Source organism: Chiloscyllium plagiosum, unplaced genomic scaffold (assembly GCF_037043375.1).
Source record: "Chiloscyllium plagiosum isolate Xiang-an unplaced genomic scaffold, Cpla_swu_hap1 HiC_scaffold_16, whole genome shotgun sequence".
Lineage (NCBI taxonomy): Eukaryota > Metazoa > Chordata > Chondrichthyes > Orectolobiformes > Hemiscylliidae > Chiloscyllium > Chiloscyllium plagiosum.
The window spans coordinates 46,478,630-46,483,932 of NW_028270154.1; positions in this window are offsets into that span (position 1 = coordinate 46,478,630).

A 5,303-nucleotide genomic window follows, 5' to 3' on the forward strand; every position below is an offset into this window, starting at 1 on the left:
AGCTGCTCCACCAGGGGGGGGGGGGGGTTACCACCTCCTTCAGCCACTCTGTCCCCTCAACCTCTCTGTCCCCACCCACTCTGAACCCCTCCCACTCTGACCCCCACTCACTGTCCCCTCAACCTCTCTGTCCCCACCCACTCTGAGCCCCTCCCTCTCTGTCCTCACCCACTCTGCCCCTCCCTCTCTGTCCCCACCCACTGAGCCCCTCCCTCTGTCCCCTCCCACTCTGAACCCCTCCCACTCTGACCCCCACCCACTCTGACCCCCAGCAACCCTGCCCCTCCCTCTCTGTCCCCACCCACTCTGCCCCTCCCTCTCTGTCCCCACCCAGTCTGAGCCCCTCCCTCTCTGTCCCCACCCACTCTGAACCCCTCCCACTCTGACCCCCACCCACTCTGTCCCCACCCACTCTGCCCCTCCCTCTCTGTCCCCACCCACTTTGAGCCCCTCCCTCTCTGTCCCCACCCACTCTGAACCCCTCCCACTCTGACCCCCACCCACTCTGCCCCGCCCTCTCTGTCCCCACCCACTCTGACTCCCACCAACTCTGCCCCTCCCTCTCTGCCCCCTCCCACTCTGAACCCCTCCCACTCTGACCCCCACCCAGTCTGCCCCTCCCTCTCTGTCCCCACCCACTCTGACCCCCACCCACTCTTCCCCTCCCTCTCTGTCCCCACCCACTCTGAGCCCCTCCCTCTCTGTCCCCCACCCACTCTGCCCCTCCCTCTCTGTCCCCACCCACTCTGAACCCCTCCCACTCTGACCCCCACCCACTCTGCCCCTCCCTCTCTGTCCCCACCCACTCTGACCCCCACCCACTCTGCCCCTCCCTCTCTGTCCCCCACCCACTCTGACCCCCACCCACTCTGATCCCCTCCCTCTGTCGCCCACCCACTCTGACCCCCACCCACTCTGCCCCTCTCTCTCTGTCCCCCACCCACTCTGACCCCCACCCACTCTGTCCCCTGACCTCTCTGCCCCTCCCTCTCTGTTCCCACCCACTCTGACCCCCACCTACTTTGACCCCCTCCCTCTCTGTCCCCCACCCAGTCTGACCCCCCACTCTCTGTACACCCCCGCCCGACCACCATGTTTCCAAACTAATCGGTTCACTCCCCCAGTGGTAGTGGAATGAGCTGTACATTTCCCACCTCGTCACGCTTTAGTTTCTTTTTTTGATCTTTGGATTCTAACGCACTGCTTTGTTTTGTTTTGTGAGAATTGGAAGTGTCTGATTCAGACCCGATGGGTGGATTGGCCTCCTCTTTCTGCAACAAAATGTGCCTGTTTCTGTTAAGGGTCATGGATCCTGAAGTCTAATGCTGACATCAGGATTAATGTTAAAAATCACACACCAAGTTATAGTCCAACAGGTTTATTTGGAAGCACTAGCTTTCAAAGCGTTGCTCCTTCATCAGGTAACTAGTGGGGTAGGATCCTAACATTGAATCTATAGCAAAAGATCACAGAGTCATGCAATTAAAACGATATATTGAAATACTTAACAGCAATCTAAGTTTGTTCAATATATCATTTTAATTGCATGCGCTGTGATCTTTTCCTATAAATTCTGGTTTATGAACCTGCCCCACTAGTTACCTGATGACGGAGCAGCGCTCTGAAAGCTAGTACTTCCAAATAAACCTGCTGGGCTATTGCGTGATTTTTAACGTTGTCCACCTTGTCCATCATGGCTACGAGGATTAGATCCAGAGGTGCCCTCCACTGCTGTTTTCCTGTCAATAGGAAAACTCCTTGTGCATGGGTCAGGCTGGTATCCTTGCTAGATGTGCAAATCCCTTGTGCAAGCTGGTACTTATCAGCTGGTAAATTAATTCTGCTTCTGCCCTTTTGTGATTGTGTTACATATTACCTCATGCTTGTGTCTCATCACTGGAGTTTATTGTCACAGCTATTGTGTGAAAATGACACCACACTTTGATAATAATGTGGCACCTTAATTATAAACAATTTCTAAACTTTCATTTCCTGTGTACATTCCACCATGTCTCTGATATTAATAAAACACAACCAGCTATTTCAAGACCTTCCAGGGTCAAAAATCTTACTTTTCAGATTTTCTAATTACAGGACTTGAACACAACTTCAATCCTGATATTCATGTGCAGTATTGAGGAAGTGCTGTGCTATTCGACTCAACTGTCTTTTGGATGAAAAGTCTAAACCAAAGCCCTGTTGTTCTCTCAGATGGATGTAAATAAAACCATGGCACTATCCCAAAGGATGGCAGGGAAGTTATCTCGAGTGACCTGGCCAGGATTTACCCCTCAAATCAACATCACAAAAGAAAATTATGTGGTCACTTCCACATTACGACAATGACTACACTTCAATGTAATTGGCTGCAAAGCATTTGCAATGCCTGGTGGTTGTGAAAGTTGCTCATTTCCCTTTTTATCATTGCAACTGATTGCAGATGAAAATGATTTTAATTAACTGCACCACAGATACTTTATTATCTCAAACATCACAAAACCCTGGTGATTAACACATTTCTGAGAGTTCATGCAAATTAGGTGCCATATTTCTCACATTACAAAATTGACTGCTCTTCATTGTGCGGCACGGTGGCACAGTGGTTAGCACTGCTACCTCATAGTGCCAGAGACCTGGGTTCAATTCCCACCTCAGGTGACTCTCTGTGTGGAGTTTGCACATTCTGCCCGTGTCTGCGTGGGTTTCCTCCGGGTGCTCCAGTTTCCTCCCACAATCCAAAAATGTGCAGGTCAGGTGAATTGGCCATGCTAAATTGCCCGTGGTGTTAGGTGAAGGGGTAAATGTAGGGGAATGGGTCTGGGTGGGTGGCGAGTCGGTGTGGACTTGTTCGGCCGAAGGGTCTGTTTCCACACTGTAAGTAATCTAAACTTCATTGGCTGTAGACTACTTTCGATATTCAGTAGTCATGATAAGCTTTCTTCTTCACTGTTAGTTCATCTGGCTCCAACAGTTAGCTCTAGCTGTAAATTAATGACTAGTTTATCTGGGTGACTAACCACTGACTGCCCACCTACAGCATCCTTGCTGTCTGTTTCCTTCAGTAGGGTTGAGCATCAGATCACTGTTTGGAACAGCTGCATTTCATTGTTGGATTACCTTGAAAAATTACAAAAGATATTGAAAGATCTGCTCATCAGTTGATTAAATTTCAAATTTACCTTGTCTAGCTTACAAGCTGTTTGTAGAAGTGCACTTCTACATGGTACACCGTGACTTGTCATGTGAATTCTCTCATAATTGCTTTCAGTTTAGGGAGAGAAATTATTAAAGTCTGCACATGGAACACTGTTAGAAGTGAGCATCTGAAATTGTGAGGATTTTGATAGCTGGAGAAGAGCAAGCTACTATAAGAAACTGTAACAATTAATTAGAACTGCCATCTGTAACTCATGTGAGTCAAGATGGCTTTGAATTTTCCAGTTCCTGTTCCTGTGGTGATAAGAAACAAAACTGGAGTGTTTTTTTTTAAACCAATCTCAATGGACAAACTTATGAAATAGCCACAGAGTTAAGCAGAAAACCTGAATATGTAAGAGGGCACTCCGTTACCAGTGCTGGGGATAGAATGCAACACTCTGTATCACACCCTTGACCTGAGAAGCAGAGAAGTCAAACTGGTGAAATATTGAAGGCTTTGAAGATCCATTTTGAACGTTATACTATCGTTACTTATGAACAGTATACATGTATCATGAAGTATTTTCTATGTTTCTAAGAAACATTTACAGAAAGGTCAAGGCTGGCATAGGAGATGTAAATATTGTAAAGGACAATAGAAAAGGAAGCATATCCATCATGGGGAAACCAGTGCTTCAGCTATAACAAGTTGTATCACTTTACACCGAAGTGTTTCACTCCAAAGTAGAAAAGCAAACCTATGAAGAGTAACCTACAAGAATTTGGCACAATTATGTCTCCTAGTTTGATTTGTAACATTGGAGTTGATGCAAAACTAGAGTATCAAGTGATTCGGCTGGCCGGGGGTGGTGGGAGGGGGGGGGGGGGGGGGGGGGGGGTAGTGTCAGTTACATAGCACTGCTTCATGCAATATTTTGATCCTGACAGATCTGTGTGGTGTGGCTCAAGATGATGACTGCGAAATTACACCAATGAAGGTAAATTTGAGGCTGGATGATGTAAAATACTCAACATAAAAGGACAAATGAAGCTGAGAGCCTCATTCAGTAGGAAGATCTATAGTTTTAAATAGCAGGCATTAAGCAAATTTGCTCATCTCAGCTGAAACAAATCTGAAACTTGGACCAGTAAACTTACATGTACCAGAATAAAGTTGCAGTGTTTTTGCAGGGCAGCGGGTCGTCAACTTATCTAGAAAGATCTTCAAAAATTACTACAATAATTTTATAAGTTTTGGATGTCTTTCTCGTGAAAATAGTCGCAGAGTAGATGTGAGTATAAGATCAATTCTGTATATGCCAAGGAGCTTTCTAGCTGTTCTCAAGTCCAACGTAGAGGAAAAGATAGAGGAGATGCAAGGGAAGTGACAACTCCTCCTGATCAATTTGAATCATCCATGGTGAACGTGAATGACCAACTATATAGTCACAACAGCAGACATATACCTAACAGTGAAGAAGCTGCCCCTTTGCTGTAGGCAGCTGATGTGGAATATGTGATGCCATTAACTGCACAGAGTACAGAATGATCATCAATCCCAGAGGTTTCACTTGCTCCAACAAAACTGATGGATTAGCAACAACAGCTATGATTGTTGCAACACTCACTGTGGGAATAAGAATCCATGGAATAATTGATGACACCCATGCCTATCCTTAAAATCCTGAACACTTTAAGGATTAAGTCTGCAATGAGTGTGCAGAAATTAATGGAGGTGTGACTGGGGAAAAACAATTTTGTTCATGAGTGATGATTTTCTTTAAATAAAGATTGGGCAATTTGTAATTGCAAAGGATAGTGCATGCTTTTTTTTAAAAAAACTGATTAGTAGCCATACTCATAATGTAGGTAAAAACAATGACTGCAGATGCTGGAAACCAGATTCTGGATTAGTGGTGCTGGAAGAGCACAGCAGTTCAGGTAGCATCCGAGGAGCAGTAAATCGACGTTTCGGGCAAAAGCCCTTCATCAGGAAAAAAGGGAGAGATCCTGAAGGATGGAGAGATAAGTGAGAGGAGGGTGGGGGTGGGGAGAAAGTAGCATAGAGTACAATAGGTGAGTGGGGGAGGGGATGAAGGTGATAGGTCAGGGAGGAGGGTGGAGTGGATAGGTGGAAAAGAAGATAGGCAGGTAGGACAAGTCAT